This window comes from Canis lupus, chromosome 14 (genome assembly GCF_011100685.1).
Source record: "Canis lupus familiaris isolate Mischka breed German Shepherd chromosome 14, alternate assembly UU_Cfam_GSD_1.0, whole genome shotgun sequence".
Classification (NCBI taxonomy): domain Eukaryota; kingdom Metazoa; phylum Chordata; class Mammalia; order Carnivora; family Canidae; genus Canis; species Canis lupus.
This window is the reverse complement of record NC_049235.1, coordinates 31,111,364-31,125,909: the sequence shown is the minus strand read 5'-3', so window position 1 is coordinate 31,125,909 and position 14,546 is coordinate 31,111,364. Positions and strand designations below refer to the sequence as shown.

Sequence of the window (14,546 nt, the reverse complement as noted above, 5' to 3'; positions counted from 1 at the left end):
TCTAGCTTGGGATACTCTGGAGGCAGGAGTCTGTCTATGCCATCACTATTTTCTGCTAGGGCCTACTAATATACTGCATTCAGTAAATGTTGATTCAATTGAATTAGTTGGTTTTTTGGGTCTACATTTGAACTTGAAGTCTAGAATTAAATGTAGCTTTTAGAAACGAGTCAGGTTACTTGCATTAAAAAAAATGCTGGAGGGATGCCTGGGTGGCTCAGCGGTTGAGCATCTGCCTTCGGCTCAGGGCATGATCCCATGGTCCCGGGATTGAGTCCCACATTGGGCTTCCTACATGGAGTCTGCTTCTCTCTCTGCCTATGTCTCTGCCTGCCTCTCTCTCTCTGTGTCTCTCATGAATAAATAAATAAAATCTTTTTTTAAAAAAAATGCTGGAGTTGGAATAGAGTATTTAAAAATGACTCAAAGAAATCAAACACACACTCTTTTAATACTTCTGAAAATGTATTTGGGTCTGGTGGAGGTGGGTGGGTAAAAGTATTCCGAGTTATCACAGAAGGAGTGATCATCTGAGAACGACTGTCGAAGTGGTTTTATATCCCAGAAATAAAAATCAGTTGAGTGGAATGATCCACTGAGAAAATGTATACAATAATTTACTGGCCTCTTGCCTCTCATTTTTGCTATTAATATGGATTACAGAATTTCAGATATCATTCATGTATATAATACATGAAAAAATGGAAATGCATACTATTTGTTCAACTCCGTACATGACACAAATGTGAGTTTTAGAATCATATGCAAAATACTTTTACAGAGCATCTTACATAAGTAAACTACTAACCAGTTAATTTCTACTAAAATCACATTTAAAAGTAGTATCCTTTATTCTTTCATTTTACTCAATATTAAGAAGAGAAAAAAGAATTTTAAAAAACAGCTCTATTCTTCGTAAAGGAACTCAGAAACTCATTTATTATGAGGTCTTAATGTGTTCTCTCCTTGAGAAAAATTCACAATTTAACTGATCCTGAGGACTAAAATAATGCAAGTTTAATTATAGAAGGTCAAAGATGGAAGTTAGTGAAGTACTTTTTTGGTAAAAGGAACTTCCTAGAAATCCTCACATTGGTGGCATTAAATTTTTACAAAAGAGGTATCCCTACCAGAGTGAGCAGAGAGATTTTTTACCTCTATGAGATGGGATTATAGCCTCAGGAATTCAGCTTCAAGGATTTAAAAAATCCATGTAAAATGCACATTCTGCTTTACAATCAATCTTGTTTTAAAATAAAAATAAAGTGGCTCCCCTAATTCCCCTCAAATCTTTGAGTAATATTTACATTGAAGCAAGACACCCTGTGTTTATCCTGTGGCTTTACCTCCCTGGCATACTGCCATTGCCTGCAGGGGTATGCATACCCCAATTTGAAAGCTCTATCATATCATGTATGTGGCTTTGGATAAGAAGAAAGAGGCCTGTGCTCCAAGTCAGGGCATGTGGGGTTTGGTCTCAGCTCTGACATTAACCAGTTGCTGGCCATTTTCAAGTCACTTAATGTCTGTGGGATTCAGTTTCTTCAATATAAAATGAAGAAGTTGAAAGTTCAGCTCAAAAATCTATTGTTTAATTATACTCCTCTAGACAAGTAGTATGTATTATTCAGAGAGTAAAAGGTTCATGTTGAGATGTTGACATGCAATTGTTTTCTTAAAGAAGAATTTTCCAGTGGAAAATGTGTGAGAAAAAAATTTGTGTATGTGATGGTTATTATTAAAGCTAAATAATAAAAAAAATCTCTCTAATTTTGCCTTGAGTAATTCTAGTAATCAGTCTGGATGCTATTCTTTCCAAGCAAATGAAAAATATTTATTACATGAAATAATCATTATCAGCCATTTTCTACTCTGTAGAATGTGCATAAAATGAGCAACACATCAACCACAATCAAAACATATTCTTATGTATAAAAATATATCTTTTATGGTATTTCTTAAGTACAGTATCAACATTCTCATTGTTATAAGTTTAGGTAAAATATTATTTTAGTTGACAAGTACAATTTTTTGTTTGTTCGTTTACACAAAATGAGAATGAAATGGAACATTGAGAATTCATGGAATTCTCCATGAGCTTTTCATGTTACTGCAAGTTTTATAGGAAGAGACACTGACTGCCTTTGTTCAGGACCATATTTAAAATTTTTGTAATGAACACCCTTGGAAGATATAGTGTTTACCTCCTGAGCAAAGAGTGAGTGTTTTTTGATTTTTTTTGTTTTTTTTTTCTTCACTAAGCAGCATTATAAAAGTAATGTCTCCTTCCCTTATAATAGTATATGTGCTGCCGAAGCAAGCACTCCTTCTCTTTTAATAAGGTTGAGATCAGGAAGGCTTTTACTGCCCAGTATAAAATATTTGGGTTTTCTAAACTCAGTGTTCCTGTCCTCTAACACAACCCACTGTATGTGACCACATCACTTGGCCTGCTTCTCATTGACCTTTGGAAATTGTGGCTGGAGGCATTGGTGCAAATACTGATACTCAGGTTGTGCTGTTACTGTGAGTAATAAACTGCCCTTAATCTCTGACCCAGAAGTCTTGTATCTTCTGCTAGCACCTATGAGACTGTGGCTTGCTAACTAAATTCTGCCTGTGTAGGTTTTGGGGGGGGGGTTTTGGTTTGTTTTTTAAATGGAATGGGTCCATATCATTTGTTCTTCAGCTTTCATATGTCTCCTTACCACCCCGTGAACTTCCATCTTATAAACTCAAACTACTGAGTTGAATTGTTGCGTTATGTTCCCTTGTAACATTTCTTATGGTTTATTTATTCATTACCCTATTGATGACATTTATGTTGTCCAGCTTTCTTTTCTCTTTGCTATGATAATCAATGTTGTAATAGTGTTTTTGTGCTCCTGAGTATTCCATCAGGTGAAATTCCTTGATGGTATTAATGAGTCATGTATGGGTGTCTCTTTCTCCATAGGATATTTTGTTCAATCTTGCCAATCTAATTGGAGAAAAATTTTATCTTGATGTTTTAATTTATACTTATTGAGTGAAGTTGAGTGTCTTTCAAATACTTATTGGCCCTTTGTAGTTTTTTTTCTGTGAATTGTCATTTCATGTCAGTTGCTTAACTTTGAACATGCAGATGAAAATGACTGAAGCCCTACAAGCTAGATCTATGGAGGTTCCCAGTCATTACTTGAAGTCATCCAATGACTCAAGTCATCTTGTAGCATCTTATGCAACTGTTTTCCCTTGTGCTCCTCTGCCTGGCTAATGCCTGCCACCCCTTCAGACTGCTGAGATAAACTTTATTTCTCTGTCCCTAAATTACTCTCACTGATCTCTAGAATCCATGCCTAGGATGCCATCATCTGATGTTTTAAGGGTTACGGTTGTTTAAATTATCAGTGATGGTGGGTTCTGAGCTAATAGGGAAGCATCAATCTCTTCTCAACCCTGCGACACATTTTGTCATCGTGGCTCTGGAAGAACATTGCCCGTATATATTATTTCTTGAATTCTCATGGGAAAATAGTCATTTCTGGTTCTTCCTTATCTACTTTATTTCCTCTCATAATTCACACACAATCCTCCAAATAGCTACCTGGATGGAACAGAAAGTGGTTCTAATTTAGAAACATTTCTACACTGTCTGGAAAAGTTAGAAACCTGTAGATAGAACTGCGGCTTCACCAAATAATAAAATTTTCAATTCTAAACCTTTGCTGGTTTTGGTGTGATTTTACATTTTCTCTGAGATCAATGGGTCCCATGTCTAACCTCTATCCATGCCCTCACATAGTTGCCCTTTGACTATTCCATGTACCTTGAGGAGCACATGCCCATCAGGGTTCTAGGTATAGAGCATGAAAAAGATGATTGGGCAAGAACTCCAGGTGGGCTCATCCTCTTGTCCCTTAGGGTGGATTAGGGGGTGTTGAGTCCAGAGGAACATCTGAGCAGAGGTTTTTAAATCATGGAGCCTAGGACAGAAAACCTCTTGCCTGAAATGAGAAATAGTAATTGGGTGGAAATGCCATTCAATTCTTTAAAATTAATTTCCATTATAGGATTTCATTTTGTCATATCATTAAAATTACTAACCTTTTCATCACTTTGTTCAATTTAGACTTCATGAGTTATTGATAGGGAAAAATTTACCCTAAATTGGCAGAGAAGTCTTGTTAATACTAGCAGGAATGCTGTATTTTGTCACACATATGCTATAACAATTGGGCATTTGAAGCATAAATTCTCTTTTTATACTAATGTGTGGGGATATGTGTGTATATGCACACATACATGAACGTGTGGGTGCATGCACAGATGCATATGTATATACATACACATTCCGACACTTATGCACGTGTGTGCACGAGCACACACACACACAACAGACAACCTCTGCAATACTCCCAGTGATCCCTACATCCTGGTTTTCACATCCTTCTGTAACTCCCTTCCCTTGCATGTGGGACAGATTCATGGGCTTCTGATAAATAGAATATGGCAGGAGGATGGGATATCACATCTGAGATTAGATTACAAAAGGACTGTGGTTTCTGTCTTGGGCACCTTTTCACTTGTTCTCTGGCCTGGTCTCAGGTAAACTTGTTATCATGTTGTGAGCAGACCTAGAGAAAGGCCCACATGACAAGGTATTGTTGTCTCTGGCCAAAAGCCAGAGAGGACCTGAAGCCTGCCAATAGCCACTGGAGTCAGCTTGGGAGTGGATCCCCCACTGAAGTCTTCAGATAACTATACCTGTGGTCTGACTTGTAGCCTTGTGGGAGACTCTGACCCAGAGGTACCCAGTTGAGCCACACTCAGATTCCTGACATGCAAAATGGAGATAATAAATGTTTGTTGTTTTAAGCTTATACATTTTGAAATAATTTGTTCTGTAGCGATATATAACTAATTATACATTTATATGTGTATTATTGTACTACATGCATATGAAATATGTACATATGAATTTAAGTTGTAAGTTCAAGGAGAGCTGAAAAGCTCTATTTCTGTAGTCTACTTGGTTCTTCTCAAAAGAATTCTTGTCCCTCTTACCATATGTAGTAAAAATTTGACAAAATTTCTCATCCTGACAATTTCCAGATTAATATTTAAATCTGGAAAGCCAAATTTAATTTTGGAATGTTAGCTACATGCAACCACATGTTTAGATGTAAAAATAAATCCAATTCTTTTATCATAATAGTTGGTAATTTAGTTGAAGGATAATTTTAAAAGTATTTTTTATTAAACTACAACTTAATCTAAGTTACGTTGACTTAAAAATCATTGCCTGAATAAATACTATTAGCAAATCAATAAATATCTTTTTCATCTCTTTATGAAAATTTTTTCAAATGTGATCTATACTTTAAAAGACAATGGGACAATATAAAGTACTATTATTTTGTCAAATTTGGGGTGTTATTTTGGGGCTCAGTTTCAACTCTCCGCATAACAGGTTTCTCTGAGACTCTTAACCATCTGAAACTGATTTTCTTCTCCATACTTCCATAACTTTTAAAGTATAGTTCAGAATGAAGACTGAGATAAGTCATTTTCCTTTATGGCCTGAATTAGTTTTGCATAATAAGATCACTGGTAGCAGTGGCATCCAAAATTCTCAGGGACAGATTATTTGTTGTTCTTATTTACACATACTACTGTGACAGAGAGACTCTCAAACTAGCTCCAGCAAGTTACCATGTGTGGCCAGACTTGGACCATCAAGCCACTTAAAGAGCTCTTCTTTCTGCATGCAGAAGCTATTTTAGATGACCCGAAGTCCTTCATTTATGTGTTCATTCATTCAGTTAGGCATTGAAATGGACTGAATCCCTACCATAAATCACATACTCTGCCAAGTAATGGAGAATGTGAATAAGACACTCCAAAGAAAGGGAGTTACGAAGCAAATAGTATTAGCACCCATAGCTCTAAACACACTTTAATAATTTTTGGTTCTGCTTGATATTGGCTGGCATTCAAATGGATCATTAAAGATGTTACTATTATTTGCTTAGAGCCTAAAGTGTTTCAATTACCCTTGTACAGAATTCCAGAGTGTCTTATTGACTGTAATAACTGTGTGCTGCTTATTGCCTTTATTCAGTTGTAAGGTTTTTATTAATGATGCTTTCATTACCAACTTTTCACACAAAGCAAATAGGAGACAAAGATTCAATAATCATTTTAATTATAGACACTGCATTTTGGAAAGTAGTTCAGAAGAAATCTTTTTCAGAACTACAAAGACATGGAGAGACTTTTTGCATTGCAAATTTAATGCTTCTAAAGTCTTAGAAAATTTTTTGTTTGTTTCATGAATTCATTTTAGGTCATAACAAAGAAAGAAAATGTGGTTCCACATTTGGGGTACAGTTTCCAAGAAGTTTGGCAGTTTTCCTTAAATTTGGGTAGAAAAGATAGACAAACAGCTCATTTAGGCTTTGCCCAATTCTTTACCTTTTACCTAGTCATCTGGATTGTGCTGTAAGAAGCAGAAATCAAGCTCAAGTCCTACTTTTTGTAGAGGTGATGGTTGTGAGTGGGTTTTGCAAGCATGGACTATTAAAAACAGGAGGGGGAATAAGGGAAAGGGAGAGAAAGACTAGAACAAAGGAGAAGGAAGAGAGAAAGCAAAAGAGAAGAAAAACAGAAAGGAAGGGGGTGGAGAGAAAAGAGGAGATGGTGGGTGAAGACAAGAAAAAAAAGAAGAAAACAAATGTAAAGAAACAGGTAAGAGAGAAAGGGAACTGAGTATGAAAGGAAGGGACATAATTGTGATTAGGAATTATATTATTGCCTTTTGATCACCTTCTTCTTTTAAAAAGAGATGTCCTTCTTTGGGGGCACTGCTTTGTCCCTGATTGTATGGCCCAAGGGAGGCTGATAATTATAGCTCTCAAAGCTCTTGGCATCAAAGGTGGGGCAAATAAACCAAGATTGGCTAAGCAGAATAATTACTCCTAGATTTTTCAAGTTAGAACTAAAGGGAAAAAGAAGGGGTCTGTTCCTGGTGGTGAAGCTATGTGGTGGAAGATCTAAAGTTAATATTACATGTTGTCTTCAGTAATCACTAATTTGCTCACTATCTTTAAGGATTTACTTGAACTGGATATTTAATATAAATGGAATAATATAAGTCTAGCTTCTTTCACTCAGAAGGATGTTTTGGAAGTTCATACATGTTTTAACATGTATCAGCAATTCCTTCTTTTTAAGGATAAATAATATTCCTTTGTATTGATATACCACAGTTCATTTATTCATTCACCTATTGATGGACCCTTGGGTTGTTTCTATCTTTTGGCTATTGTGACTAGTGCTGCTATGTAGATTTAATTGTAAATCTTTGTTTGAGCTCTTGTTTTCAATTCTTTTAGGTGTATGCCTAAGAATGGATTTACTGGGTTGTATAGAAATTCTGTTCAATTTCTTGAGGAGCTATCAAAAAGCCTCTCTACAGTGGCTGCACCATTTTACTTCCAGCAGCAGTGTATGTGGTTTGAAGTTCTCTGTTGCTTGCCAACATTTGTGGTTTGCATTTTCCTAATGACTAAAGATGTGTCTTTTCAGGTGCTTGTTGGCCATTTGTGTAACTTCCTTATTAGAAAAATGTTTATTCAAGATTTTTGCCTATGCCCATTTTTAAATTGTTTCATTTGACTTTTTTTCTTTTGCTTTTTCAGCGGTAAGAATTCTTTATATATTCTTTTTTTTTTCTTTATATATTCTGAATGCTAGACTCTTGTCAGCTATAAAACTTGCAAATATCTTCTCCCATTCTCTAGGTTGTTATTATAACCCAACGATTTTCTGCAGACTGTTTCTACCCCTTCTTTAATACCAATTAGAACTTATCCTATGTGTATTATTATTGAGTATTCTTTTTTATACTTTATCCTTATAATGAGAAGTTTGGTTAAAGTACAAATGAATTAGAATAGGCATTACATGACCCTACCTCCCTGGCTAGTTTTTGGTCTAAATGTGGGAACCTAAATATAACTGGACTTCATAACCTGGCCACAACTATTGGTCAGCTACAGAAGCCAGTACAATCAGAGTTCCTGCCTAGAATTTTTTCATTGTGCTATTAGTGTATGAGCCTAGAAGCTATTAGCCATGTTTCTACATAGAAAGTGGATTTATAGTAGAAGAGCATAAAACTAACATACACAGCAAGAGAAGGTTAAGTTTAACAGTCCCTGTTAGTCCCTCCTTTTAGCTAGCTCCACACTTGCTTCTGGTTCACTGCAGTTTGGTTATGCAAGTCAATATACTTTCATTTTGGTTTAAGGTAGTTTGCATTAGATTTCTGTACTTTAAATCAAGAGTCCAACCAAGTTAGTTGAGTTAGTTGATGTAGTAATAATCTTAAGGATGTACCTCATAAAATCCTGGCATTTTCACATATATTGTCATTTCTTGGATCTAGATCTGGCCACACTGACCCTAATTTTTACCGTAACATTTGCTTAGAACTTGTAACCTCTCTGCCCCTGCCCTCCACTAATAACTAATAGGAAAATGTGAAATTATTTTTGGTAGCATTGTATCTTTCTCTTTCTCTCTAAAAATCTATACTACAGTAATTGGATAGCTGCCAAGATGTTGAAGTACAGCTACATTTTTAAATTAATTATCATAATCCCGTTTGCAGTTTCTATCAGTAACTGGAATGAAGGTTATAGAAAGAGCATTGACAAAAAGGAATGTGTTGTGTAATTTAATGTATCCTAAATGTAGGTGGTCTAAAAACTATTTTACCGCATTCCTACTTTTACCCTAAACTTTAAAAATTCTGTCACTAAAGTGTGAATACCTTTCAACAAAAGAAGTCAACTAAACCCTTTATATAACATTATTTTAAATAATCTTTTCTATATTTCGAAGTCAGATTGTATAGTTAATCCATCTACCTATTGTAATATTAGGTGGTGAAAAATGTCTTGCATCCTGTCTCTATACATTCTTTTTCCATTTCCTTTTGTTGACTTTAGTTATATTTTATATCATAGCTTTAGTAACTAGGATTTCTTTGGGTGAAGAAAATCCCTTATTTCCGATCTTTGTCATTTACAAATTAGTGACTCAAAGTATTACATGTGCACTCCCATAATTGTTTATCTTGGTGTGGCCCATGCTGAATATTATTGCTGCTATCAAAATTATTTTGTTCTTTGACATGATCTCTTGGTAGTTTTTGGTTATGTTTTCTCTAAACGTTCAGGAATTGCTTGTCGGAAATCCCTTGACAAGAAAATTTACCAAGAACGTTACTGGATTGATAAGCTTGACAGTTTCTTTGCTAAAAAATTCTAGCTTCCAGAACTTAACTTCTTCTTACCCTACAGCTATTTTTTTCTTATGTCATTGTCTCCATATACTATTCTTATTTGAATAAGCTATTTTTTATTAATTTCATTTTATTACTTTGATATGAATCAAACCTAAACTGTATAACTATGGTAACATAACAAGTTTACACTTTGTATTAAGATAATTTAAGAAAATTTATTTAACTGGTGAAATGACGATGAGGCTCTCATCTAACTACCTAGGAGAGACCCATTGGAAAATCACAAAGTCTGGCTATAGCTTTTTCCTATGGCAGCTTCTATACCCTGGATCCTATACTGTTTATCTATAAATGATCTTGATTGTTGCTTCTAATAACTTTGAGTATAAGTCCCTCTGATTCATCCTGTACAGAATCACTAGCAGACTTATTGTCAGGGACAGGTGCTAATTTTGGATAAAGGGAATGTCATCAGTTACGATGTTTTTCATTATAATATCAGGGAAGTTTTACATGCTTAGATAGCAAGGAAATATCTTGCATTTATTAACAAGAAGTCCAAAGGGAGGTCAGTTCAAGGTTCTATAAAGTCAGGGCCAGAGCTCCAGATCTCTGCTAGATTTAAATCTTACATTCCTCTAAGTTGGCTTTCTTTTCAGGTTTTCAGTTAGCCTTTCCCCTCACAAGATAGTAGTAGCAGTTCTGGGTTTTACATTCTGATATGCCACTATGGAGAGGAAGAAGATGGTTTACTTTATATTCACCTCATGAGAGGGGCAACATTTCCCTGAATGCTTCTCGCCCATGTATCCTAGGCCAGAATGGAGTCACCTGTCCACCTATTTTATTTTATTTTTTTAAATTTTTTTTAAATTTATGATAGTCACACAGAGAGAGAGGCAGAGACATAGGCAGAGGGAGAAGCAGGCTCCATGCACCAGGGAGCCCGACGTGGGATTCGATCCCGGGTCTCCAGGATCACGGCCTGGGCCAAAGGCAGGCGCTAAACCGCTGCGCCACCCAGGGATCCCACCTGTCCACCTAAAATCAGTCATCAGCAAAAGGAGTGGTATCGCTAGGATTGGGTGGATAATCAAGATCCATTCTGATGTGTTATCAGGTTGCCCTGCCAGGTGGACTCATCCCTCACTTAGCTTGGAAGTGGGTAGTTCACACCCATCTGCCTGGTGTGAACTCTTGGTGTGAACATCTCCCACATACATGCCCTCCCTCTCCTGCTAGAGCTTCTACACCACACACTGGGCTGCTCTTCTTCCACAGGACATGATCCTCATGTGGCTTGAACTCTGACACTGCACCCACTTGTCTTCTCTTTTACCCTCGCCTAACCCTTGAGGCTGCTCTGGCAATGTGCTGAGGCTCTGACCTCCATGTATGGGCCCAGTGTATGCATAGACACCTTCTTTCCCCACTTGGGCTCTGACACCTGTGACCTCCTTCATACCACTGAGACTGACTGCTTGCTCAGCAGTATTCTATTCTAGAAAGAGTTAAACTTTGCTCAATGCAATTTTATAGCAGTCTATTTAAAGAATAATAAATAGCTATCTATTTAAAGAATGGCAAATAGCTATGTACAAAGTAAAAAAAAAAAATGAGATTTTCCACTCACAGAAAAAAAACAAAGGATGTGTCAGAATAGAAAGCTGTGATAGTACATGCATACTGTTGCTATAGTACATGCAGCTAATAAATGTGGTTTTCAAAAATTAAGAAAGCGTTATTTCCTCAACCCATCAGAAGGATCTCAAGTCACAGAAAGAGAATAGCAATTTCGAATGTCATTTTAACTTTTAAAACTGTGTAATGATCCTTGTCAATTGGGAATATAAGAATAAGAACGTGGCCCTGTTTTTCCCAAAAATGAATTTAAAATAAAATAGTTATTTTGAAGCGTTCATGTCATGGTACTTCTGGTCAGTCCCCAGCATAACTGCATTCCAAGAAGGCGACTTTGAGTGACAACAGGCCTTTTAGGTTGCTTTCTTACCTGCAAGATTTCCATAACAGGCTCATCTTACAGATGAGAAGCCTGAGGCACAGAGGGTGAAGTACCCGGTCCAGGGTCACACAATGGGTAAGCGGAACAAGCAGGACCCACCCCAAGCAGCCTGGCTCCTTTGCCCTTCTTCTCTATAGAGTGTGCTGATCTGTGGGGAAAGTACTGCGGTATTAGCTTTAATAGGAGAAAGCTGGAAGTAAAAGCATTAATGAATCATCCATTCTCTGGAAATGAAACAGCTGTTAAAGAATGATGCAATCGAGTCACATTTATTGACGGGGAAGATGTTTAGTTTATCACACAATGTTTGCTGTAAAAACTGAGGACCATCTACAGATTATAAAGCAAGTATTTGTATAAACCTGTAAATGCCCGAAGCAGGGTAGAAAGGTTCCAGCCAGATTGTCCACAGGGTCAGTCTGGTGAGGAGATCAGAATTTGGAATATGAAAGGAGGAATGATAGGGGTTGGAGGTATACCAACAAGGCACAGAAAGGAAAGTTGAAACAGGTCAGCTGAGGAAGCGGACTTCTCAGGAGGTCTGAATATTCAGAGGATCAGTGGTGAATCCCACAGGCTGGAAGCTAAGACTCTTATCTCAGTTTCATGTGGGGAGATCAGGTGCCCCGACCAGCTCCAGGGTGATGTCAGGCATATGTAGGCCAGGTGTGCTCACCTGGGTCCCTCATCTTTTCAGGGTTAACAGGAACCCTGTGCCTACAAGCCCATTTCAGGTAAATGCTGCACAGAGCTTAAGTCCTTGGAGGGTCCTTCACTAGGTGGAAAAGCTCAAATGGATCCATGAGACTCAGGTGTCCCTTTTGGAGCTTCTGTTGGGGATTGACCAGCCCTCACTCATGAATGGTCTACTTAGAATATTCTGGCTTGGCTTCAGGAGAAGTTCAGGAATCTCCATCATATTCTGGGAAGGCGGCTGTTGTGGGGGGCTGCACACAGCATGGAGACTCAGTTCTTGGCCTGGGGAGCTGAGTGGCCAGGGTTAATTTTCCAGTCTGTTGACTTTGAACTTTGTGCCATTACATTGGAGAGATCATATTTTCTTTTTGCCAGTAAGGGCCAACTTCTAGAATTCTAGGTCAATGGGTGGGGCAGGAGACTTAGAGCTTCTCTGTCATAGTAGCTTCTTCTGTTTTCATACCAGTTATCATAGTGTTACTTGTCAACATATAAGTAACATTGGGTCTCTCTGCTGGAGTTAAACTGCACAGTGGCAGATCCTGTCCCCTGCAGCCCAGATCCTGAGCCCAGGATCAGGAGGGAAGACTCAGCCTGACCCCTCTAAGTGGCTTCCTCTAACTGAATCTCAATGTCCATAGGGTAGTTGGGAGAGTCCTGGTGCTGGTAAAGGGGGGAGGTCCCCATACTTGAAGTCTCCATTGCTACACTCTGAAGGTGGCCCCAGCATGGGAGACAATAGAGTTCCAAGTCTTCTTCCAAGATGGCAAGGTGGTTATCCTCATACGGTTTCATTTGTTAGCAAATTTGTTCTCAGTTTCAGGGGTTTTGAGGATTTTTCGAAATCAATCTGCATGTTTAGCAAAATTAGATGACCTATGGAAGTTAGGAAGTTGATGAAATTAAAATGGAAATAATTTTATGGAGAAAAAAGTCCAATTAGGATTGTGTTAAATTTATAGATTAATTTATGGAAAATACAGATCAATATTAATTATTTTTTAGAAGATTCTATTTATTTCAGACAGCAAGAGTACACGAGATCATGAGTGGGGGCTGGGGCAGAGGGAGCAGCAGACTCCCCACTGAGCAGGGAGCCTGAAGATGTGGGGCTCAGTCCCATGACCCGGAGATCATGACCTGAGCCGAAGGCAGATGCTTAACCGACTGAGCCACCCAGGTGCTCCTCCATATAAATTATTAAGATTTCCTATCCAGGTGCAGAAGCATGAAATCTTACTTGGTTTGAAATTGATTTCTCAGAGGGTAAGATCATTTTCTTTGCTTCTCCTCCCACCTTTTTAAAATTTTAAGGCTGACTCGGCTATTTGTGGTTAAAAATGTGATATTGGGATCCCTGGGTGGCGCAGCGGTTTGGCGCCTGCCTTTGGCCCAGGGCGTGATCCTGGAGACCCGGGATCGAATCCCACGTCGGGCTCCCGGCATGGAGCCTGCTTCTCCCTCTGCCTGTGTCTCTGCCTCTCTCTCTCTGTGTGACTATCATAAATAAATAAAAATTTAAAAAAATGTGATATTGAGCATAGTACATGACAGAATTTGTATTTGATCTTAAATGGGGTAAGCCTTCTGGAGCAATGTGAGGAAATGGTGATACCATTATTCCATCTTCGGTGAATCACTTGACTCTGGAAGTTTCTTACATGGCGATTTTTGAAATAATAAATAGCAAGTTAGTCATAGTGATTCTGTTAAATAAACATTACTATTTGTTGTCTTCTGTCTATTCTTACTTCTCACAAGGATTTTATTTACCCAAAAGTATCTGCTTAAACTCTCCTATATTACAAGCACTATTTTAAGCCCTAGGGACTTCAATAAAAAATAAAACCAAAAATTTTTGCCCTCATTAAGATGACATTTTAGTGAATACAACTCAGCTATACAACATGATGTATCTTTGTTCATAGATGTGTCCATGGAAAAGAGGAAGAAGTTGACTCCTTTTCAATAAAGGTGTAGTACCATTTGAGCTGTGTGTCGTATTTCTGGCCCTCCCCACTTCTCAGCACATGGTTAAATTGCACTTCTTTGATCTCTTCTGATTGAATGGGGCCAGATGACTAATTATTGCTGATGAGTTGTAAATAGGAATAATGTGGGTTACTTCTGGGTGGGAACATTTAAATGCCAGTATAAGATTGTCCAGGACCTTCTTTTGTTGACATGAGGGTGGGCAACATTTGAGATGGTGGCTGCTTCATTAGTCTGGGATCCTGAATGACTATTATACAAAGAGACCACTTCTCCTTACCTACTCCCATTGGACAAGAGTATGGCTGAGACATTTTGCCATACTGATCCTCTGAGATTTTATTTGTGGAGACATTGTTTGTTACTGCAGGATAGCTCAGCCGATGCCCACATGTTTAAAGGAAAATGAAGTGAATCATTTTATATTAGGGCCTGGATGCAGTCAGGTGTGGAATTATACTTGTACAGCACAAACAGGCAGACATGGATCAGGCTTTGTACAATATTCCTTCCACTAGAATTAATTGGAATCATCTAGTA

At 37.8% G+C, this 14,546-nt stretch overlaps 1 protein-coding gene across 13 annotated transcripts in view; it reads left to right on the top strand.

Annotated features, from left to right (window-relative positions):
- Window positions 1-14,546, top strand: part of SOSTDC1 (sclerostin domain containing 1) — a 56,706-nt gene that overhangs the window by 902 nt on the left and 41,258 nt on the right. The gene's annotated exons all lie outside the window — the stretch shown is intronic.